General features: G+C 39.9%; 1 protein-coding gene and 1 long non-coding RNA gene across 2 annotated transcripts in view; one reads left to right on the top strand and one right to left on the bottom strand.

Moving 5' to 3' along the window:
* Nucleotides 1–1841: 1841 nt before the first annotated feature.
* Nucleotides 1842–8053, bottom strand: LOC121397715. Its single transcript, XR_005963853.1, has 2 exons — nucleotides 7121–8053; nucleotides 1842–2264 (listed from the first exon to the last, which is right to left on the bottom strand). It is a non-coding gene; the product is annotated as an uncharacterized LOC121397715 (long non-coding RNA).
* Nucleotides 8054–9516: 1463 nt separating this feature from the next.
* The window catches only part of LOC108700097 (synaptotagmin-like protein 2), an 82302-nt gene continuing 65960 nt past the window's right edge, over nucleotides 9517–25858 (top strand). The window contains exon 1 of the mRNA XM_018232966.2: nucleotides 9517–9676. The gene's annotated coding sequence lies outside the window, so the exon portion shown is untranslated. The remainder of the gene's footprint in view (nucleotides 9677–25858) is intronic.

Below are 25858 nucleotides of genomic sequence, written 5' to 3'. Positions count from 1 at the left end.
ATTAGGGGTGTAAAGGGGGAAAACATTTTTTACTTCAAACAGTTGTGACAAAAAGTCACGTGATTTCCCTCGCTGCCTCTAAATTGCATATGCAAATTAGGATTAGGATTCGGTTCGGCTGGGCAGAAGAATTCTTGCTGAAAAAGGCCGAACCGAATCCTGGATTCAGTGCATCCCTAATTTTTATTACTTTCGTCACAGTCTGCACAGTGAAATTTCACACTCTCCATTCATTTCTATGGGATTTTGAAAGGCGTATTTATCAAATGATGAACCCATTGATAAATACTCTTTTAAAAATCTTTGAAAAAAAACTCTTTGATAAATATACCCCTAAATTTGAGTCAATGGCGGTTTTTTCGTGGCACCGTTTTTTCTGCTTTGTGGTTACAATAAGACATTTTTCCTTACTTTTAAGTTTTGTTTTTGAATGTTGTTGACTGAATGACTGTGTGAATGACTGAGCGAATTTACCATGTTTTGCTTTGTGTCAAAATTCTCTGAATTGCATTGAAGTCAATGGGAAGGCCACTTCACATGCATGTTTCGCTCAGTACACTGCGACACACATGCCCTGCACATGTACTCCTATCCACTATGCTACAACTACGTTTTCAATATAAAAAAAAAAAAGTCTTCCATGTTGCCAATTTCTTAATAACATGTAAAGGGGGAAATAGTTAAGCTATTCTGTAGTGCAGCCAGCAGGTGGCACCAAGTTCACCTGAGAGGCTATATTCCTAACATTTTGGAATAAAAAGAGGGACGAAGAGATTTGCTATGCGTAGTGCAGTGAAATATTCAACCACACCCATTTGTGTGACCACACCCCCTAATTACCATAATCATTTTACAAAATTTGACAAGTTAAAAAAGTTTGAACACATTTATGAGGTTTTTATGTGTTATTACAGTTTTGCTAATGAAGGTGAAATTGCCATTTAAGCTGCAAATCACTGTTTGCTCAAGAGACCTGCGTATCTTAAATTGTTACAAAAGTATCTAAGTGCACCTGGTGGCTGTCCTGTGCTCTCTGCCAAAAGCTAATTACGTTTTAGACACATTTTATGTTTTTTCTGGCTGTTCATTGTAGGGGATCAAAGAGAAAGTCGTAACATCAGTAACAAACCCGGGATTGCAGTTTGAGCTGTCACAAAAAATGGGACAGTTGAGACATATGCAGTACATTGCTAATGATCTTCCTTTTTTTGGCCTGGAACATCCAGAATCAGGAGCACACCGAAGTGGCCAGACCCCTGATATGGTTGGTGCTGTGAGGGCTAGCTAGTGGATAGTAGTGACCACTGAGTTCACTTAGTAGTGAAATATAGAGGGCAGCGGCTAGCGAGGGGCCCTGTTACAAACATGTCTATGATCTTCGACATTACCTCTGGTCGACTGGTAATAGTATTCACTACTATAATTAAGAAGTTATTTATAAAAGTCAGTTTTTTTTCTGGTCAGACTTTTAATGGGGAAAAACAATTTTTCTGTAGAAAAAAAAACCTAGATTTTTTTGGGATTTATTAAAGTCCAATGGTGTTAAAATTCTGAATAAAAAAGTACTCCAGCTCAGACCTGCCGATGTAGAAGTCAATGGCAGATGTCCCATTGATATCCTGATCTGTGATTTGGATTTTTTAACACACAACTAATTTTCAGAAAAAATCCTGGGAAAAGTCTGTGTGGATTTTCAGAAAATAGTGAAAACTATGAACAGTATGTCTATGTGAAATGTAATGTAATGTATGACTGAGATTGAATAGTCATGGTTCTGTTAATAATCCAAACAACTTCCAGTACCATGTGAGTGGTTAAATGAAAACGCCAAACATAGCAAGTTAGCAACAAACTTAACTGTTATTACAAGCAAGCACAACAGTGCATATTACATGAATATTAGTTAAAACTAATTAAAAAATTTAAATAGACTGAGATGTTGATGATGGAGGAGGAGGAGGAGAAGAAGCAGGGGGTCTCCTCTGAAAGTGAGCAAAAATGAAGTTCCTGTATTTCTATTCGCAAGGCGTGCACCTGCTGAAAAACCAGGAACACAAGGTCTGCCATGTCCTGGCCTAGCAGTACTGATGCCACTGGTGGTGCTCCTGGTGATGGTGCAGCAGGTGCTGTAAGTAGTGCTGCCGGTGGTGATGAGGGTGCTCCTGCAGGTGCTGCTGCCAGTGGTGCTGTGGCTGCTGCAGGTGCTGCCAGTGGTGGTGCTGTGGCTGCTGCTGCAGCTCCAGGTGCAGCTTGGAGAAATTCAGCTGGCAATAACATAATGTAATTTTGAGTAATACAGCATTTGCATTTGTGCAGTACAAATTATACAGGCTTGGGTATGTAAGTACAGGAAAGCCATTTATCTATAAGGATGGGAAGTATGGGGCAGACCAAAGACATCTTTAAAGGGGTGGTTCATCTTTAAAGGAGAATTCAACCCTTTAGCAAAAAAAACCCCTACCCCCTACCCCACATAGACCCCCTCCCTCCTCCCCCCAGCCTAACTGCCCCCCAGGGAAATGCCCCTAACTTTTTACTTACCCGTTGGTGCAGATTCAGGCATCGGAGTTCCACGCAGCCATCTTCTGGGTCTTCGATAAGCAGACACAGAGTGCGGCGAAGCGGCGCATGCGCAGTCGGGGCAATTTTCCGGCTACCGAAACATTGGAAGAAGACACGAAGAAGATGGCTGTGGTGAACTCCGATGCATGAATCTTCACCAACGGGTAAGTAAAAAGTTAGGGGCATTTCCCTGGGGGGCAGTTAGGCTGGAGGGAGGGGGTCCACGTGGGGTGGGGGGTAGCGTTTTTTTGTTTTTTTTTGCTAAAGGGTTGAATTCTCCTTTAAGTTCACTTTTCGCATGTTATAGAATGGCCAATACTAAGCAACTTTTCAATTGGCCTTCCTTTTTTATTTGTTATAGTTTTTGTATTACTTGCCTTCTTCTAATTCTTTCCAGCTTTCAAATGGCCTCAGGCATAGAGGAGGGGCAGTCACTTACTTTCGCTTTCCATTCAGTTCTTCCTAGATATCACTGCACTCCTTACATTCCCCCTCTCTCCTCACACTCTGTAATTGTGTGAGGAGTATAAGTTCAGTGCAGTAAGTTCAGTATATAAAATATGGCATTTTAGCCATATTCATTTTTAGGGTTTAGTTCTCCTTTAATCTGCTAGCTTCTTTACATTGTTTCGGGAATCAGAAGCAGCAGTGAAGACCATTAACAACCACATCAATTTGTTTTTCAATAACAATTATATTTACAAATAACTATAAACTCAATGAACATTTTCTATTAATGTAGACTGGAAAATTGCTTAAAATAGCATTTTCTTTCATTGTACAAAAATTTTCAGGGGGAGCTCCCCTTAACATTAGCAAGGCAGCAGCAAGTGCATCTAAGCTGCCAACAGAACAAGGCACCTTCTGTGAGCAGGTCATGCTTTACCTTTTACCAGTCAGAACAGCCAATGTGCTTATCAGCAAGGAACCTCTCTAATAAAAGTTCTCTTATTCCTGCGGAGACCAGTGTCTGACTAATGTCTGCAAATTCTCAGCTTGTAAAAACACAGCCACAGTCAACAATATCACTCACTGTTTAACTCATGAGCTGCCAGACTATGTGACCTTTCTCTAGAACTGTCAGATACAGATTCCCCCACCATATTTCCCATAACCATGGTGCTGAATCATGTACAGTAGAAATAGTACAGTATAACAACAATCAATTTAATTCTGTACGCTGAAAGACAAGTGCCAATGGCTTCATGTTAGTATAATATAAAATCCACCAGGATCTTCCTTGTGAATAAGCCAAAGCTCCTGTGCCCACAGCAGCACCTATCCAGATATGACAGAAGAACAACATCCAACTTCTTATATTATCAGATTCTGTATTAATACTGTAATCACTAAAAATTGCGGGTTCCAAACAAGTGGCCAAATTATGGAAGTAGGAAGTAAAAGGGGGGTGCTGCATCTTTCACCTTGCCATGTGATGAACCTCTTTGCTTTCCTATATTTCCACATTGAGCAGTATTGGGTTCAGTGATCCTTCTTCCTGACACCTATGAACCTTGCACCTGAAGCCCTCACTTCACCTTACATGATGAATAAACATAGGGTCTAACTGGTCAGATGACTGGGATCCATAGTGGCCCAGCGTTAGGAATGGGTCAAAGCCAGATGGTCGAGGGGCATCTGAGGTTAGGGGGGCATGCATCAACCCAGTCCCTTAGTGCCTGTTCATACATTCCTACCTAGCAGTATAATCTCACTTGTGCCTCTACAATGAATACATGAGCACTGAGGAGTGTGGCACTATTATAAGCAAGAAAGACATATTAGAATTGGGAAACATTTTTTGCCTGATCTAGGATTTTCATGGTATGTCTTAATAACATAACATTTTCCACTTCTTTTTTTTTTTAATCATGACACTGTCATGATTTTTATGATGCAGTTTTTATTTCTAAATTACACTGTTTACTCTGCAAATAATTCATTCTACCATAAAATGTAATTCCTAACCCAACAAGTGTATTTTTTTGTTTTTGTTCCAGCGATGTGTAGGCAGCCATCTCAGGTCATTTTACCTGGTTATGTGCTTTCAGAAACAGCCAGCACTTTAGGATTGAACTGCTTTCTGGCAGGCTGTTGTTTCTCCTACTCAATGTAACTGAACATGTCACAGCTGGACCTGAATTTTACTATTAAGTGCTGTTCTTAGATCTACCAGGCAGCTGTCTTGTGTAAGGGAGCTGCTATCTGGTTACCATCCCCTTGTTGTTGTTAGGCTGCTGGGAGGGAAAATGAGGGGGCTATATCACTCCAACTTGCATTGCAGCAGTAAAGAGTGACTGAAGTTTATAAGAGCATAAGTCACATGACTGGGGCAGATGGGAGACTGCCAATATGTCTAGCCCCATGTCAGATTTCAAAATTAAATTTAAAAAAATCTATTTGCTCTTTTGAGAAATGAATTTTAGTGCAGAATGTCTGTTTCTCTCATGATCTCACTCCAACCATGAATCCAGAGACACTGACCAACAGGTGTTGTTGTTATAACAACTCAATAATTCAATAAATTAGCAGTTAATAAGCAGTGTAGTAGCTTTAAAATAAATATTTTTTTAAAATGAAGGTGAATTACAAAAGTACCCAGAGCAATTTCACATTCACTAGGTTTCATTTCAAAATGGTGTATTTGCTATTAGAAAGCTCAGAACAATCCATTTTGCAATATACTATAGCTATTATGTCTCTTAATAACTGAATGGCTCCTTTTCTTCCATATTTTTAAACCAAAAAGCACAATGATCCCTTGCCTTCCAGGGGGCTGGCAGCCCTACTGTCTCCTTTTCTTATCTGAGTGGCTGATGTGAGTACTAAGCAGTCAGGAGTGTCACTGGCACTGACCATCAAGTAAGAGGATCAGAGAAGTTTTCTGGTTCTGGAAATCTGGGGAAAGAAGGAGCCATTTCATTTTTAAATCAGTAATGAAAAAAGAAAAAACTTGTCCTGGTGCACGTTCTTCTGGCAGTGTTCAGAAATTAGCCCCTGTGTGTCAGACTGAGGTATGTGGGAGGTATGTGACTCCCCATTATAACAAAAACCTTGCAGAGTATTTAGCAGCTTACATGTATGCATAGCTATAAGAGATCACTTCCAGGCCCTGGCACATGGTGCTATATCTCTCCCACAGTGAATCACGCAGGATCAGAATCCATTCTCATTGGCCCACGTGTGTGTGTAGCCTCTAGTCATCACAAGTAGTCCCATTGATCTGTTTATCACTAGTGCCACCGACCTTAGTCATTGCAGTCTGTCTGAAACAGTTGGAATAATTCTGTCTTTTTGTGTCAAAAAAACGAGTACACCACCTTCAAGCAGGCATTTTTGCTGCCCCTGGTACCTAGTGGGGTTTTGCCGCCTGAGGCGAGTTACTCAACCAGCCTCATTGGCGGGGCGCCCCTGATTGTTTTCAATTTTTATTACATTTACCTACTTAGTATCCTTTTCACAATGTATGCCTGCAGAATTTATTGCTTTGCAATATAATTCCCTGCACTGCAGATTATCAATTGTTGCCTGAGGCTTGTGGCACACCTCTGATGGTTTCTGTGCTGTCGGCCTGTGACTGAAACAGCAGGAAGTGAATAGGAACTGCGGCTGCACCAAACACTGGCTGGCATGGTGCACTGGTAGATTGCAATTACCCAATCAACAAGTTGACTGATATCAATGATTGTACATGAAGCTAAACTGCTATTCCCAATTCAATCAGACGGCCCTTGCTGCTGCCCTTTGAACTAGGAAGCACAAGCAGGAGGGCCCTAAAATGTATCCTTAAAATCTCTTTTCATCACCCAGGCTAGTCCATACACCACATTGTACGACACTGTGCATGACAGTAGCAGACTGCATAGTATTACTGTCCAACACTTCTCTAGTCAGACAGAATTAGCAGATTTGATAAACACACCAAACAAAATGGGCTCATTTACTAGTGCAAATGTAGCCTGTAAAGTGTACATTTAATCACATTTTTCTATGTTTTCTACTTTTCATGCAGAAGTTTTCCTCACAATCCCAGCATAATGGTTGTGCCTGATGCAAAATACTGAGACATTTTGTGAGGTTCCATTTAGCTAGGACTCCAAATGAAGCTGTTTAAAGGCATTGCTCAGTATAAAAAATAAAAATTTAGTTAGCCAAAAATGTAATGTATAATGTAATATATAATGTATAATGTGTAAGACTGAAATGACGATGAACAGAACAGAACACTACTTCCTGCTTTTTAGCTCTCTCGTTTTTCGCTGATTGGTTACCAGGCAGTAACCAATCAGAGACTTGAGGGGAGCACATGGACCATAACTGTTGCTTTTGAATCTGAGCTGAATGCTGAATTGCAAACTCACTCAACAGTTATGTCCTATGTGACCCCCCTTCAAGTCGCTGACTAACTCTGAGCTGAAAAGCAGGAAGTTATGCTAGACATCCAGTCACTCAAGCCTTTTTAGATTACATTTTTGGCTAACTAACTATATTAGAAACATTTTTTATCTTTTTATTCAGTTTTTATTTTTGCACTGAACTGTTCCTTTATATTCATTACCTTTCAAGACAATTACACAGTGGTCTCCTAGGTGTGTAACACAGTGCTCCAACTCTCCTCCCTTAGCAGTGGTGCAGGAACCAGATTTTCCAGTCCAATGTGATAAAAGGGTTACTTTTCAAAATTGTTCCAGGTTTTGAAGAGGATTGCTCAGTTCAGAAGTCAGTGCTGCTTTGTTATCTTATATCACAGCATGTTGCTGATTTCACAATTGGCATTTTCTTCCCTGACATCAATCTACCCCCAACTGGCTGCTATCCTTCTTGTGTTCCAGCAGCTCTCACAGACACAGCATTTGTGGAGGCAAATTGGCATTTTCTCAACCAATGTATTGATGCCAGACTAGAAACTCTAACTGTGACATTAAGTTTTAAGTTTGTTTATATAAGACTGTTTTTGGGGTAAAAATAAATAAATAGAAGTACATTATTATTGTATGCTTTTAATGTTCCTTATCTTCATGGGCTGTAAAACAATAATTAGTCATTTTGATAAGGACCATAATTTTCTGCTATACAGACAGCCTGAATCCTATGACAAGAGTGATACTAAATAAAATGCAGTGCCTTTGTTTTACCCTTATTTTAACAAATATAAATGTATCGTTTAGCGCCAATCTGCACAACTAACCATTGCACGTTGTTTTCTGAATGATTTCCTCCCCACACTCTTTGTAAGCTTGCAGGTGAGCAGTTTTCTCAAGCCATTTAACAAAGACTTTGCTCTTGTCATACATGATTAATGTCTGCTTTAAAGAATGTTATTTTGGTAATCATTGCTGCATGAGTACCCAGGTTAATATTTAACCCTCCAAGGTGAGATAACTAGAGAATTTTGGGCCATATTTAGGAAAGAAAGACTAATTGTCTGGCTATTCCAGGTGAATAGACTCTGGCAACATATACCCAATATAATCATTCCATGGCTGTTCACAGAATATTTTGTTAAATCTTACTTAATAAGCATGGTGGCAGTCATTAAAAGGGGCAGGCAGGATAGGTTCCATATTATGCACTACACTTTACTGGTATAGATTCCCTTTCCTGAAATCGCATAAACTGTTCCAATATACCATTGTGAGGTATAAAAATAAGGTAAGGAAATAAAAGGGGGAAAGTGTGCTCCATGTCTAGTAACTTACAACAACCAATCCAATGTTTGATTCAAAGCAGCAGACCAGCAAACTCCCCCTACTGGTTGATTGTTATGGTTGTGGAGCGCTTTTCCATGACAATGCAACAAGAGCACTGGCTTTCTGCCTCTGTCCGGAGATGAAGACTTTGCCTGGAGAAGTCCTTCACAGGCTCGACATTAGGGATTGTCAACAGAGGCACCTGTATAGGGGGCAGTCATTTTGGAAAACATATTCTGCAAACTATCACTAACAGCCCCTGGTATCTCCTCCACCTTTCTGTGTAAGTTGGCCTGTGTGTGCCATTAACTCTGCCAGGCTGAGGGTAACAGAGTTGTAGTGTCGCAGCCTGACACTCATACCATGGGTGCCCAACTCCTAGGCCTAGCTTTGGTACAATAATCATTTATAATTTTGAACCTCACTACATCTTACTACATCACTCTAATAACCTGCTGGTTATGGTTATATGAGACCAAAAATCCATAAAAGCTCCTTGTTTAGAGGCAAATTAAAGCAATCAAAGCATACATAATTGCAAAGCCAACCTGATGTATGCCATCCCCAAAACATTTGGCAGGAACTAGGGGTAGGTAGAATAGGCAAGTGCCTACAGCACAACTGTGAGGGGGCACTAGGCATGTGTACACATTCAGTTATCAGTGGGTTTTAAATTTAATGTAATTCCAATTAAAATCAATATTTACTTATCCCACTCTGCACTGCTGATTATGACTATTAAACAATGCAACACTAGTCTTCTGTTAAATTGTCTGCAGTGGCTTCTGTTTCATTGTTACAGGAGTCAGAACTAGCAGGAAATGACAGAACTGGTGTAGATTGACTATCATGAAATTGCATAAACTGTTCCAATATAACATTGTGAGCATAAAGGTAATAAAAGCAGCAAAGTGTGCTCCACAAAAAAAATAAGTTATAAAAGTCAGAACTAGCAGTGCAGAGATTTGGAAGGGACAGATACTGCAGCTTTATGCACAAATAACTTTAAAAATCACTGATAGATTTTATGTTAATATATTTTACCAAAATTGCTTTGTCTTTGGCAAGAGAAATATTGTATTTTTGGAAGTCTGCCTTCCATGCAGTTCTAGGGTTAGTACACAGGAGCATGTATTTATTATAGCATAGTTGGCAAGGCTGGCGGGGGCTGCAGAAATAACAATCCTGCTGCCTGAGTATATCTGCTCTGGGATGAGATTACATCTGGGTGACAAGTTGTACTTCAGGTCTGAGCGTTGATCTAGACTAGATAGGCAGTCACAGTGTAGGCGGGTGACAGTTGCAGTGTCCGGGTTTTACAGAGCTGGTCAGCCTTCCTTTCCGGAATCTCCAGTCCGGGTGCACGTGTTACTATGTGGGAGAGACTTGTAATCAGCAGTGCACCCGCTCCCGGGATGGCACAGGTAAGAACTGTCTGGTCTCGGGCAGCACTGCACTTTATGTATAATCCAGAATTGCCTTGGCATGTGTGCGAGGAACTTGTCATTTGTAGCTGGCGATGTCTGTTCCGAGATATTAGTTTGAGCCCCATTACCTTGCCCTGCAGAGCTACTGTTACTGTACTTTGTAGTCCTGCGCAGGCTGAGGGTTTGTTTGGGGAACACCTGGCTGGGGTGCATGGCAGGCTTGACAGCCGATACACTGTCCCTTATCCCTCCGCACGGAACAATGTAGTGTATGAGATTATTTCTATTGGTTGTAACCTGGAAATCTTCTTGATACTAAAATGGGAACCTAACTGCAGCGCTGCCCTTTGGCTGAGCTGACATGTGGAGTGCAATAGATATCAGACTCCAGCTTTAAATTTTATCAATACTGTCAGTTCTATTGTATTATTGAAAATCTGTGGATCCAAGGAAATTTCGCTTTACATATGTGTACAATAGGCAAAACTCCTTTCTGAACCTGCTGGCTGTGGATTCTGGGACCTGTAGTTTAGCAGTAGATGCTCTCCATACTCTAATGTGAAGCTTTTATCCTGGTTAAGCTCCATGCAAACTCTCCTAGTAGTTTTTTTTATTTAAGCTTGGGTGCCCTGAGTTTGTGGGGCCATTCTATTGGTACCTACAGACAGTTTACCATACCTATTTTTTACAGCAGGTACAGACACATTATTAGATTGTAAGCTCTTGTGAGCTATTTTGTATTGGTTACTAGTGGCTATGTTTGTAATTCTGTTTGTTCTTTGTATAAACCCATTTATTTTACAGTGCTGCTGAATATGTTGTCAATCTAAAAATACATGTTTTTTATTATTATTATTAATAATAGAAATAATAATAATATTATAACCAGGGTAACACAGCGGGTGCGGTGATTATGAGACTAATAAGGGTTTAGTTTCCCCAGGCAAGTTTCTCTTTGTGTGTACTGGCTGCACATTCTCACATTCTCCTTTTTGTTTCTCTATAAATTGTGGTGTGACAGGTTACAGTGCCCCCAGCTTTCATCCCTTTTCTCTCCTTTTGAAAGGGTGGATTCCTTCCAAGCTTGTAAAAACCCATGAATGGACAGCAAATTCACAGCTTCTGTCATCCATTCAATGCCATGGAATGTCTATGTGTTTTTATTGGTTTAATCTGGAACATTTAAAATATGGGGCCCATTATCTGTTCTCCAACTGCAAACCTTCTGCTGGTGCTGAGTGCTGATAGTTGTAGTTTAACAACAGGTGCTGGAAAAAAAATGATTGTTTAAAGGAATCAGTAGGCAAGTAGATTTATCATCCAGCCTAATGAGATCATGTAACCTGCAGCCAAGCAGAGATTTTATGTTGGGTCCCACAGCTGCCTTATCCATAGCATTAACTTCAGATTTGGCTGTGAAAAATCAAGGCAAGGCAGACAGGGCCACTATCAGGAGGATCAGCCGAGACTGCTGTAGGTAAATTTTAAAAATAGGGGAGCCTGAACTGCAACACAGATAAATCTATGCTGCTGCTTCACTGTCCCAGGCATAAGGAGCAACATTTTCCTAGAGCATCCAGTACTAGTCTGGTGCTAAAATGTATGTGTGTGTGTGTGTGTGGGGGGGAGGGGGTTCATATGACTTAAAAAATGGTCAGACTCTGTTATAATGTACAATCATAGCTGTTTCATTCTAGCGTGGAATAAACTCCTGAAATCTCTCTCAGACCAACCTCCTGCTCTATAAGTTCAACCTTGTGCCCCACCACAGGTTTGTAGCATCTGACATTTTTATATTGAATATGTTTAAATCTGCCATATTGGGCTCTGATGTTTCTGCTGGAAATTGAAATTTAAGAAAACAAACATATATCATCCAAGCTACTGGCAGGATACTGGGAAATTGTAGGTCTGCAAAATCTAGAGAACCAAAGGTTACCTACATGTACTTACAGAACGGCAAATTGAAATATTATAATTTTTTATCTAATTATTGTGCATACGGAAAGGGCAATTTCGATGCATGGGCATATGTAAATGTACTTATGTAGCATGCTTTCAGTTCATTGGCTTGCCTCAAATACAAAAATTAAGTCAGAAAGCAGAAAGTTTTTTATTTCCCAAGCATTGTGCTGACATCAATGTTTTAGGCCTGGAGAATGTGTATGTATTGGAGTGTGGACATAAGCGGGAGGTTCAACACAGCTTGACAAACCAGTTAGACTAGATATTACAGATCCAGTGGTGTTGCTGGAAGGGAAGAATAGATGTCATACTGTAGTTGAGCTTTTTCTTAACATTGACGTTAACAAGAATAAAGTCATGCAAACAGTGCGGAGGAGATAAGAGCTATTGCATTAAAATGGAACAGCTAGCATTTTCTCAAGAAACAGATTTTACTCTATGCCAAATTAGTCTAAGGACCAACAACTGGATTATCAGTTAAGTGGCTTGCAGCTTGAGGTTCCCCATTAGCATCACCTGGGAAGTACAATCCTGTATGGCATTATAGCTGGCCATACAGGCCAGTTGGTATCCAGGCTGTCAGGGTGAGGCCCATATCAACAAAATCTTCTTTAAATTAGGTTATTATGAAGTTTATTATTATTATGAAGTCTGCTATACACATATGAGCACAAAGCTACAAAATGAGAGGAATTATGGGAGGAGTTCTTACAATGTGGATAATCTTCTTTTCTTGTTTAGAGAGGCAATGCTTGTGTGTAGCCTGAGGCACGCTAATATATTCTGCTTTATGAAAGCTTTTATGGCTCCTTTGTATCAACCTCACCATAGTTGCACTGGTTTCTCCTACAGGTAAATACTGTGGATCACAGGAAAATGGTCTGTATGTCCATCATTGGGTCAGGAAATATACAGTACCTGCAATAGTACAATGCTCCCTCTGCTAACTCAACATGCAATGCAGTAAATAGTGCATAGACATGTACTGTTTATTAGCAACACACAATGACATATGCAAGTGAAACCTCCATTTTCCATTCCCTGTTTTTAAGTTATGCTACATTTTAAACTGTTTTGTTGCATCCCCATCAGTGTATAATGCAGAATTGGAATTGAACAAATTGAGTCAATATATAGGCTGTGGATTTTCTAGACAGCAGATACATCCGGAAATCTGTTACTAATATATAATCCTTAACTATGCCAGAAACTGTTATTGATAAAGTTTATATACCTGAACCAAAAGTGGTATATGTTACAGACAGAAATTGGGAGCTTTAGTACCCAGCCAACACACTTTCATTCACATATTCGATGGTTAAGCATTGTAAAAATATTTGCAATAAAGACTGATATATTCTTTACAACAGGCTTTAAATATAATTTTTTTGTAACTTATAATTTTTTTTTGTGGAGAAAAAAATCATTACAGAAAGGATTTGTACATTCTTAAATAGTCCAACCAGGTGGAGACGGTAGCATAGTAATGTGTGCCTAACAGCAACATCTATATATTCTGAGACCATTTAAAATTTATCTTCAGATTTGTCTCCAAACATGTATTACACAGTATATAAAAGATCATAAAATAACAAAGAAATAGGAGAGGAAAGGGAAGAGAAAGACTGTAATCAAGTATTTTGGTCTGTGTAAATATAATTATTGTTACATAATGTTTGCATATATACCTTGACATGACACAACGTATTCAACAGCTGAGTGTTATAAATGATAAATATAAATACACACAGAAAGAGAAATAAATGTCTCATGGAAAGTAGAAGTGGGTTAAATGATTCTGCTGTGTTAGTTCAGGTGAAGAAGTCAGACAAGCACAGGAACTTCTGGTACATTTATTAAAACATGGTAGGTAAGACTGGCCTACTCCGTGTTTGCTTTCAGCCAGGGTTGCCAGGTCCAATTTTCAAAACCAACCAAAGTCAAATATAAAACCAGACCAAAACTAGCCACTTAGTCACTTCAAAAGTAGACCAAAATAGCACAATATATGCAGTGAAAAAGTCAAAAAAATAAATGAATATATGTGAAAATATATGAATATATGTCTTTTTCAGATTTTCACTGTTTCAAATATTTTTCATGAATTTGACCATCACCAGGGGCATAACTACAGAGGGGGGCCCTCAGGGGCGCACCGCCAATGAGGCGAGCTGAGCCGCTCACCTCAGACGGCAGCGCCTGAAAGGATTCCAGGGGCGGCAAAAATTCGGCAGTACTATTGCGAGAGAGCGCGATTGCGCTCTCCGCAATAGTGTTTCTGCCTCCCCTCCCGACACGTAAGTTGGTGAGGGGGGGCGGCATTGCAGGAGCTGCCTCAGGCGCTGGGGGCCCTACACATATACAATTTCAATAAATATTGATAAAACAGGTAAACCTCTTGACGTTTTGGTGGCCAGCAGATTTTTGTCCCAAAAAATGCCAGAATGCTTATGAGGGATGGGAGATTGAGGTACAGAGCCCAAAATCTGGTGACTCCCGACTTCTACACAAGTCAGTCCCATTGCATGCTGGGTATTGTAGTCTTTAATTAAAATTGGCAGTTGGCAAATTGTTAAACAAAACTTACATTACCCAACATGCATTGGGAGGCGCAGGCTTGTCACATTAGGGCAAGAAAAACTTTGGCTGGTTTCCAATGTACAAACCAGCCAAAGGCCAAAAAAGTAGCCCAAAACTGTACCTTGGCTAGCTTGTACTTTCAAAACCCACCACAAAAGTAGCCCAAGACCCACCATTTGTGATATCTGCCTGCAAAGAGGTTTACCCTTCATCCCCCTCAGCTAGAAAATAGGAGGGGTATGGGAAGTGATAAGAAGGATTGTTGGAGACATCCTCAGAGACATTTGCAGCTTAAAGGAACAGTAATACCAAAAAAAAGAAAGTAATGGAAATATAACGTAGTATCAAACTGCACTGGAAAAACTGGTGTGTTTGCTTCACAACTATAATTTATATTTACAAGCTGCTGCGTGGCCTTGGGGGCGGCCATTCAAGCTGGAAAATGGAGAAAAGACACAGGATACAGAGCAGATAACAGATAAGCTCTGTAGTACCATTGTGAGTTAACAGTACATTATATTCTCAATCTTTTAAAACACTTACATTTTTTGGTGTTACTGTTCCTTTAAAGGAGGGGTTTACTTTTAAATTAACCTTTAGTATGATGTAGACAGAGAGTGATAGTCTGAGACAATTTGCAATTTGCTTTTGTTTTTTTTATCTGTGTTTTTGAGTTATTTAGCTGTTTATTCAGTGGCTTTCAGTTTGCAATTTCAGCAATATGGTTCCTAGGATCTAAATTACCCTACGTATGCTTTGATTTGAATAAGCAACTAAAATATGAATAGGGAAGGGGATTAGAAAGAAAGGGGAATAGAAAGATGACTAGTAAAAAGTCACAATAATAATAAATGTGTAGCCTTACAGAGCATTTTTGTTTTAGATGGGGTCAGTGGAAGAAGGCAAAAAATAAAAAAAAAACATAAAAAGAAGACCAATTGAAATGTTGTTTAGAATTAGCCATTCTATAACATACTAAAAGTTATCTTAAAGATGATCCACTCCTTTAAGCAAGGCTAAAGAAGTGGCAGCAATATCTTCATAGAAGCAATTCTAGAAAAAGGGAAATAATTAGACATTTATAGCAAAATATGGATGGGAGAGATAAACTACATTAGAAAATGTTACTCTACCTTATGTTGTTTAGGTAATACTTAGAAGTTACCTGTCACTGGATGTTCCTATAACGTCCTTACTACCTATATCCACTTCTTCCATGGCCCTTTGAAATGCAATTTTTCTTTCTTTTGCTTTGAACTTCCTCAACAGTATTATATATCAGTATTTTGAATTGTTCAAGTATTTATATACATTACATGTTTGCCTTGTTTTATTACAGATATACAGTGGTGTGAAAAACTATTTGCCCCCTTCCTGATTTCTTATTCTTTTGCATGTTTACTCCACAACCACTAGAGACGCAGGGAAAGTAGAGAACTTTATAGAGACCCTGTGACCTCGAAGCTACCCAGTTCAGACAAATTATTATATAAGGAAGTGTTCGCATTCACTTAAAACATAACTTTTAATCCAAATAGGTTAAAAACACACACACAACCACAAAGACCATGCCGAAACTGACTCCATTATCAGTGTATGGATGTCCGGGACCATGTCCCTAAAAAGAACACATTTAAAAACAGGCATGCGATGGCACGGTGGACAAAAAGTGTTGTCAGCGTTTAAATCACAGCCTGACAACCGCAGTGTTAAAGTATACGCCCAGCTCTTATGGCTATTCCCAATAAGGTTTATAGGAAACTATTGTTCTGAGCAAAAGGAGATTCGACAGATACTAACTAACCACTGGCAGATCCTCGAACAGGATAAAGACCTAACCAGTGTAATAGGAACCGAACCCACTATTACTTTCAGACGTAGTAGGAATCTACGTGACCAACTTGTACATAGTCATCTCAGTAAGAATGTGAAACCAACATGGCTAGAGAACAGAACTAAGGGCTGTTACAAATGTGGCAGCTGCTTGGCCTGTCCATTCATTGAAAGAGCCTTGATATATCAGGGCAGAGAAGACAAACCCATTTACACTCTAGAACATTTTATGAACTGCAAAACATCAGGGGTGATATATGTGATGACCTGCAAATGTGGCAAACGCTATGTGGGTAAAACGAAACGTGAATTCAGGAGAAGAATTCTCGAACATGTTGGTGATGTGAAACATAGGAGAAATACCTCAGTGGCCAGGCATATCAATGAATTCCATAACGGCAGCCTTGAAATGTTAAAATTTACAGCAGTTGACCGGATTGAACCCACCATGCGAATAGGTGATATAGACAGAAAACTGTTGCAGCAAGAAGCGCAATGGATTTATTGGCTTAATACGAGAGTTCCTAATGGCCTAAATGAAGGCTTTACCTTCTCCCCCTTCTAATAAAAAGTATGTGTTTTCAAAAAATTTTGGTCTGGACGTTGATTTGTGACCACTTATACATAATAGTAAATATGCGCATGATTTTGTGTTGCACTATCCATTTGGAGGGTTTTGAGATACATTTGGGCATCCGATATCTGTTTAGCATGTTATGGGGTTGCCCACGCTGCAATTGCCTACTAGATCATCTTTGGGAGTTAGGGAAACCTGGTATTAGCCAGCTCCCGTAATTAGGATATATTTTTTGGTAGAGGTACGCATGCGCAGTAACTTTTGGCAATTCCAGCAGGTCAATGTCTACAGCAGGAGCTGTCATTTCGCAAAAGTGAGGGCAGCGCATGCGCACTAGTTCATTGAAGCCATTGTGGGCCAATCGCGGAAGCGCTACCGGAAGTCACTGTGCGCAACCGGAAGTGACAGGACGGTAGTGACGCGCATGCACAAACTCATACGAGCGATATTGGAAGCCTATTTAAACTGTTTCTGGACGCGCACTCGCCACTTATGCCCCTGAGGAAGCCGTGACATACGGCGAAACGCGTCAGGCTGGTGGCATAGGTGGACGGTGGGCGACTAGCTCCCACTTGTTCCCCACGTAGTTAGGCAGGAAATTGTCACTGGGGAATTACTGGAAGGGAGGATTTGGGAATAGCCATAAGAATAATAGAATATGGAGAAGCCGCACACCACACACTCCCAAAGGTTCTTATCCTGGTGCCCAGTGATAGAGGAATCGGCAGCCTCACAACAAGGGTAAGAAGAATTTCACCGGCACACAGGAATTGTAGTAGCAGGGCAAGCCCTTGCAATTTTATTATGCAGTAGTGCAACGTTTCGGGGTCACGCCCCTTTGTCAAGCATACTGCGCATGCGTACCTCTACCAAAAAATATATCCTAATTACGGGAGCTGGCTAATACCAGGTTTCCCTAACTCCCAAAGATGATCTAGTAGGCAATTGCAGCGTGGGCAACCCCATAACATGCTAAACAGATATCGGATGCCCAAATGTATCTCAAAACCCTCCAAATGGATAGTGCAACACAAAATCATGCGCATATTTACTATTATGTATAAGTGGTCACAAATCAACGTCCAGACCAAAATTTTTTGAAAACACATACTTTTTATTAGAAGGGGGAGAAGGTAAAGCCTTCATTTAGGCCATTAGGAACTCTCGTATTTAGCCAATAAATCCATTGCGCTTCTTGCTGCAACAGTTTTCTGTCTATATCACCTATTCGCATGGTGGGTTCAATCCGGTCAACTGCTGTAAATTTTAACATTTCAAGGCTGCCGTTATGGAATTCATTGATATGCCTGGCCACTGAGGTATTTCTCCTATGTTTCACATCACCAACATGTTCGAGAATTCTTCTCCTGAATTCACGTTTCGTTATACCCACATAGCGTTTGCCACATTTGCAGGTCATCACATATATCACCCCTGATGTTTTGCAGTTCATAAAATGTTCTAGAGTGTAAATGGGTTTGTCTTCTCTGCCCTGATATATCAAGGCTCTTTCAATGAATGGACAGGCCAAGCAGCTGCCACATTTGTAACAGCCCTTAGTTCTGTTCTCTAGCCATGTTGGTTTCACATTCTTACTGAGATGACTATGTACAAGTTGGTCACGTAGATTCCTACTACGTCTGAAAGTAATAGTGGGTTCGGTTCCTATTACACTGGTTAGGTCTTTATCCTGTTCGAGGATCTGCCAGTGGTTAGTTAGTATCTGTCGAATCTCCTTTTGCTCAGAACAATAGTTTCCTATAAACCTTATTGGGAATAGCCATAAGAGCTGGGCGTATACTTTAACACTGCGGTTGTCAGGCTGTGATTTAAACGCTGACAACACTTTTTGTCCACCGTGCCATCGCATGCCTGTTTTTAAATGTGTTCTTTTTAGGGACATGGTCCTTCCATACACTGATAATGGAGTCAGTTTCGGCATGGTCTTTGTGGTCGTGTGTGTGTTTTTAACCTATTTGGATTAAAAGTTATGTTTTAAGTGAATGCGAACACTTCCTTATATAATAATTTGTCTGAACTGGGTAGCTTGGAGGTCACAGGGTCTCTATAAAGTTCTCTACTTTCCCTGCGTCTCTAGTGGTTGTGGAGTATATTAGTTCTTTAATAGAGATGTCGCGAACTGTTCGCCGGCGAACTTGTTCGCGCGAACATCGGGTGTTCGCGCTCGCCGGAAGTTCGCGAACGTCGCGCGACGTTCGCCATTTTGGGTTCGCCATTGTTGGCGCTTTTTTTTGCCCTCTCACCCCAGACCAGCAGGTACATGGCAGCCAATCAGGAAGCTCTCCCCTGGACCACTCCCCTTCCCTATAAAAACCGAAGCCCTGCAGCGTTTTTTCACTCTGCCTGTGTGTGCTGAAGAGATAGTGTAGGGAGAGAGCTGCTGCCTGTTAGTGATTTCAGGGACAGTTGAAAGTTTGCTGGCTAGTAATCGTTTTGATACTGCTCTGTTATTGGAGGGACAGAAGTCTGCAGGGGTTTGAGGGACATTTAAGCTTAGGTAGCTTTGCTGGCTAGTAATCTACCTTCTACTGCAGTGCTCTGTATGTAGCTGCAGTGGGCAGCTGTCCTGCTTCTGATCTCATCTGCTGACTGCTGCAATAACAGTAGTCCTTGTAAGGACTGCTTTTATTTATTTTTTTGTTGTTTTACTACTACTACTACTACTACTACTATAAGAGCCCAGTGCTATTAGTCTAGCAGTGTTGGGGAGTGGGACTGGTGTGCTAATCTGCTGCTCCTAGTAGTTCAGCAGCACCAACTTTAATTTTTTTTTTTTAATATTCATTTTTTTTTATTTTACTTTTTTTTATTTTACTACCGCTGTAGTAGTGTATAAGTTGACCTTTTAGGCATTATTTGCCCTGTAGGCATTATTTGCACACTGTTTTCTTCAACCCGCCATCGAGCTGTGTGACCTTGTTCACATTCTGTCTAAATATCCATAATATTACCGTCTCCAGAAAAAACACCGGAGTCACTTTTTTCAAGCAGCCATAATATATTTTACGTAATCCGTATCCACCGCTGTAGTAGTGTATACGTTGGCCTTGTAGGCATTATTTGCACACTGTTTTCTTCAACCCGCCATCGAGCTGTGTGACCTTGTTCACATTCTGTCTAAATATCCATAATATTACCGTCTCCAGAAAAAACACCGGAGTCACTTTTTTCAAGCAGCCATAATATATTTTACGTAATCCGTATCCACCGCTGTAGTAGTGTATACGTTGGCCTTGTAGGCATTATTTGCACACTGTTTTCTTCAACCCGCCATCGAGCTGTGTGACCTTGTTCACATTCTACAATGTCTACAAGGTCAACGTATGGCGAAAAATTACTATTTTCAGCATTTATATGGCATATTTTTTCTGGCAACTGTGCTTCAGTGGCTGCGTCCAAAAAAACTGGGCAAACAATGTCTACAAGGTCAACGTATGGCGAAAAATGACTATTTTCAGCATTTATATGGCATATTTTTTCTGGCAACTGTGCTTCAGTGGCTGCGTCCAAAAAAACTGGGCAAACAATGCCTACAAGGTCAACGTATGGCAGTTGTTTAAAGAGAACAGTAGATTACTAGCCAGCAAAGCTACCTAAGCTAAAATGTCCCTCAAATCCCTGCAGACTTCTGTCCCTCCAATACAGAGCAGTATCAAGCAGATTACTAGCCAGCAAACTTACTATCATCTGTCCCTGAAATCACTAACAGCTCTCCCCCTACACTATCTCTTCCAAGCACACACAGGCAGATTTTTCAGATACATTTTTGCCCTTGATCCCCCTCTGGCATGCCACTGTCCAGGTCGTTGCACCCTTTAAACAACTTTAAAATCATTTTTCTGGCCAGAAATGTCTTTTCTAGATGTTAAAGTTCGCCTTCCCATTGAAGTCTATGGGGTTCGCGAACCGTTCGCGAACCGCTCGCGTTTTTGCGCAAGTTCGCGAATATGTTCGCGAACTTTTTTTCCGACGTTCGCTACATCCCTATTCTTTAATGAACACTATCCTGCAGACAATTCAGGTGTATAATTTGATTACACTCATCTGTGTGGAGTCTTTTGCATGTTTGTCACACAAAATGTTTCTGATCATCAAACACATTTAACTATTAGTCAAAGATAACACAAGTAAACACAAAATGCAGTTCTTAAATGAGGGTTTTTATTATTTAGGGAGAAAAGAAATCCAAACCTGTGTGAAAAAGTAATTGCCCCCTGAACCTAATAACTGGTTGGGCCAGCAATAACTGCAATCAAGCGTTTGCGATAACTTGCAACGAGTCTTTTACAGCGCTCTGGAGGAATTTTGGCCCACTCATCTTTGCAGAATTGTTGTAATTCAGCTTTATTTGAGGGTTTTCTAGCATGAACCGCCTTTTTAAGGTCATGCCACAACATCTCAATAGGATTCAGGTCAGGACTTTGACTAGGCCACTCCAAAGTCTTCATTTTGTTTTTCTTCAGCCATTCAGAGGTGGATTTGCTGGTGTGTTTTGGGTCATTGTCCTGCTGCAGCACCCAAGATCGCTTCAGCTTGAGTTGACGAACAGATGGCCGGACATTCTCCTTCAGGATTTTTTGGTAGACAGTAGAATTCATGGTTCCATGTATCACAGCAAGTCTTCCAGGTCCTGAAGCAGCAAAACAACCCCAGACCATCACACTACCACCACCATATTTTACTGTTGGTATGATGTTCTTTTTCTGAAATGCTGTGTTACTTTTACGCCAGATGTAACGGGACGCGCACCTTCCAAAAAGTTCAACTTTTGTCTCGTCGGTCCACAAGGTATTTTCCCAAAAGTCTTGGCAATCATTGAGATGTTTTTTAGCAAAATTGAGACGAGCCTTAATGTTCTTTTTGCTTAAAAGTGGTTTGCGCCTTGGAAATCTGCCATGCAGGCCGTTTTTGCCCAGTCTCTTTCTTATGGTGGAGTCGTGAACACTGACCTTAATTGAGGCAAGTGAGGCCTGCAGTTCTTTAGATGTTGTCCTGGGGTCTTTTGTGGCCTCTCGGATGAGTCTCTGCGCTCTTGGGGTAATTTTGGTCGGCCGGCCACTCCTGGGAAGGTTCACCACTGTTCCATGTTTTTGCCATTTGTGGATAATGGCTCTCACTGTGGTTCGCTGGAGTCCCAAAGCTTTAGAAATGGCTTTATAACCTTTGAAATTGAACTCAGGTGTGATAAACCACAGTTAAGTTATTTTTTGTTCAATTATGTTATCTTTGACTAATAGTTAACGGTTTTTGATGAGCAGAAACATTTAAGTGTGACAAACATGCAAAAGAATAAGAAATCAGGAAGGGGGCAAATAGTTTTTCACACCACTGTACATGTAGGAGTACTTATATTTTTTTTCATGTCAGTACAACTTATTATGGTGGGTGATGTATTCACAGGCACATGTGTTTCACATGTGTTATATTCAAAAAGCAAGGGACACCATACATAAAATGAGGGATCACCAACCAATCTATTGTTGAGGTAGAATGCTGGGAGATGGAATCCATCAATAGCTGGAACTATTGTAGGATGGACATGCTTGACATGAAAAAATGTTACAGTGACACAAATTATATTTAAACTGTAATTGGTATTTTTCTGCATTTGAGGCTGTAGACCAAGAGTCGTCTTGGCTCTGAGCTAAAACATACTTGAAGTGGGACAGTGCATAGCAGTCTTGGTATATTGTCCGGGAAACCTTTTTCCTTAGTCAGCTTCTCAGCCATCCATAGTGGCAGAACAGAAAGGCGCAGTGCCAGAAATCCAGGGAAGCTGTGCAAAAAATAGACCCTAAATTCTTGGAGCAATGGTGCATGTCCCTCAAGCCCCAGCACATGAAAGGCTTTTCTCATAAGTCTATCATGAAGACAATACATTTTCCTTTGAGTTTAGCAGCTGTCTGGAAATGCTGAACATTCTGTGTGGCACCAGGAATTTTAATAATCAGTTTGCCCCAAATCTTTGGAACAGCAGCACAGTGGTACTGGTCTTGCTATTAACAAGGGAAGATGTGATGGCTGACAAGCTGCATGTACTGTTCTGCATACTGAGCACTCAGGTAAAAACCCTTGTATCTCTCATATTTGAGCAGTCTTTATTTGTTAGTGTAACATGGGAGACTGAATTGGGCCCTATTTTGAATTCAATGCCTGTCTTTATATATGGCAGGAACAGGTTGAATCTATATAAATAAATAAAGTGAATAGTGATACTTTAGGTTTGGAAGACGTATGTTTAGTAACTATCTTTACTGCCTAAATAAGACTGATATCCTGGGATCCAGTTGTAATGATGCTTGGGGGAACACCCTCAATCTACTGATGGATTGTGGGTTTTAGATTGGAGTTTCTATGAATATTTATATGTAATTGAGGAGCACTCTAGTGATAGGTACGGGCCAGTAATGGATAAACTGTATACCCAGAACCATTTATGTTATTTATTTGAGATACTGTGAGTGCCACTTGTGGATACAAGAGTGGCCAGAGGCACCATAGTGGTATTTGGGGGTTCATGTAGTAAAAGGTGCAAAGTTTGCTCCAGGTACAATCGCCTATAGCAACCAGGAAACGGCAGGAAACATTTACTGGTTACCTCATTATTTTTCCTAGGCATACCTTTTATTTCACAATGGGATCAATATGATGTCATTTTAATATGATTTAATAACCAAGCATTGGGTATAACAGATTTATTTTTTGCCATGTGTCTTCCATACAGTAATGTGGAAGTGCCTCATCAGCTGCAAATTAGCACCAAACCATTTGACTTGGAAATGATCATAACAACAAAAAATTTATTATGCTCACAGCTTACAGTCGGCCTGTACCTAGATGATATATTACACCTTACTGTCTTTAAAAATACTGAGGGAGGCTAGTGACAAGTAACTTGGTTATACTCAGAAACAGTACAGAGTGTTAAATCGATTCTGGTAGAAGGTTTCTTATTTCCATGAGAATTATCATAATTCTCCTTTAAAAGGAATGAGAGTGAAAACTTTTTTTAGTAGAAACATTATGCTTGGAACTCTCCTTTAAAAAAAAACACCTTCACTTTACACTGCGATTTTGTTGCTGAAGTATAAGACAGTAGAAGCACTTGCTTCCACATATTTATGTAAAGAAATCATTTTGACAGGAAGAGGGTATTACAGGTACTGTATTGGACCTGTTATCCAGAATGCTCAGTACCTGGGGTTTTCCGGATAACAGATCTTTCCGTAATTTGGATCTTCATACCTTAAGTCTACTAAAAAAATCCTGTAAATATTAGATAAACCCATTAGGCTGTTTTTGCTTCCAATAAGGATTAATTATATCTTAGTTGGGATCAACCTCAACCTTTCAGTCTTTCAGTAAATCAGAGGTTTCTGGATAGTGGGGTTCTGTATAATGGATCCCATACTTGTACTTTTTTTTTCTAAATACATGCATTTGGCATAATTTTTCTTTAAATGAGCGCAAATGTATCAATGACATTTCTATTAAAAACAATATGTCATAATGTATAAATGACATAAAAGGGTTTAATGATAGTGTCTGTGCAGTTGTTAGCATCTTTATTAGGCCTGTTATTTTATTTGCTAGTATGATGACTGGAGATTGTTGCTATATGCTTCATGAAATAATTTTTGCTGTTAAACAGCCTGCAAACACAATATTATGTTTAAAGACAGCAAAACTTGCTTTTTATTTCACAGAACCATTGGCTTTTATGTAATTGACTGAAACACTGACTCAGATACAATGATTTTCCCACCCAATCTGTTCAATAGAGGTGCATACAACTTGATTACATTTTGTGATATGAAACAACTGGATTTCTTTTTCTTATTTTTTCAAAAAATCTGATGGTGTTAAAGGAGAATTAAGCTTAACTAAAGAAGTTGGCTAGAAATTATGTTTTAAATTATGTAAATCATTATGTTTTGGGCTTCTGTACCAGCCCAAAGCAACCACAGCTGTTTAGCAGGGAAGATCTTTGCCTCTGACTATGCCCCAGTAGCTCCCCATCTTCCTTTCTGCTAATTCACTGCACATGCTCTGTGCTGCTGTCACTTACTGAGCCTAGTGGACGACAATATACTTTCTATATAGAATCTAAGGGGGTTATTTATTAAAGTTTGATTTTCTGGTCAGACTTTTAAAGGGGAAAAACACATTTTTTCGTAGGAAATTTTTTTCAAGATTTATTAAACCTTAATGGTGTTAAAAGTCAGAATAAAAATGTACTCCAACTCAGACCAACTGAGTTAATGTAGAAGTCAATGGCAGATGTCCCGTTGACATTTTGAAGATATCCTGATCTGCAATGGGATTCGTTCAACAATCCGAAGATTTCGTGTTTTCGGGTGTCCAATCTGAAAGATTCGCAGGTTTTGGGCATCAAATCCGAACAAGTCGCAGTTTTCGATGACAAATCTTATTTTATTGAGTCTTTTCCCACACAAGACATTTTTGTGAAAATGTATTGATAAATAGGAGGGGAAAGTCTGTGCGAATTTGGTCGGAGTGGTTCTCAGAGAACAATTTCGGATTTTGATAAATAACCCTCTAAATCTCACAATACATCTCGCATTGCGTTTGCATCATAATTTATTAATCAGCCTGTAGCATTAGTTTACATGACAGGAAAACATCTGCTTGATGATTTTTCACAGCTCATAACATTAATATGGCATATTCCTTTTTTCAGACTAGTTCTCCTTTAAAACATTTATTCAGCCTTGGCCAGTGACTGTTGGTGAACCCTATTCTGTATTCTGCCCCTAATTTTTTAATTCCAGAATCTGAGGGTTAGTTGCTATTATTTAGCATTAGAATAATGGCTCTTTATGTCCTATATTCAGTACCTTGTTATCAGTTATATGGAAAACATTGCCAACCTGCAGTCTTTGTTGCCCAGTATGGATTAAAATGTTATGAGATCATGAGCAAGGTCTACAGATTATTGGAAGGTACTTAGACATGTCGGCCACAGCTAAGTTCCATAAATTCCACAAAGCTTAAACAGATCACAACTCCCTTGCTTGCACTAAGCAGCTAATCTTATTACACATTTAGACAACCTTTCCCATGTGACTGTGTTTAGGAAAGCATTAGTAGGGTATGCTGTAATATTTTGTGGGCATGGGGCCATCTCTGATTTAAAATTCAGTTGGTTTTGCTGATTATATGGCCAAGGCTACTAGGCATCA

This window comes from Xenopus laevis, chromosome 8S, assembly GCF_017654675.1.
Source record: "Xenopus laevis strain J_2021 chromosome 8S, Xenopus_laevis_v10.1, whole genome shotgun sequence".
Classification (NCBI taxonomy): Eukaryota; Metazoa; Chordata; class Amphibia; order Anura; family Pipidae; genus Xenopus; species Xenopus laevis.
The sequence above is the reverse complement of the archived record's forward strand: the minus strand, read 5'-3'. Positions and strand labels throughout refer to the sequence as shown.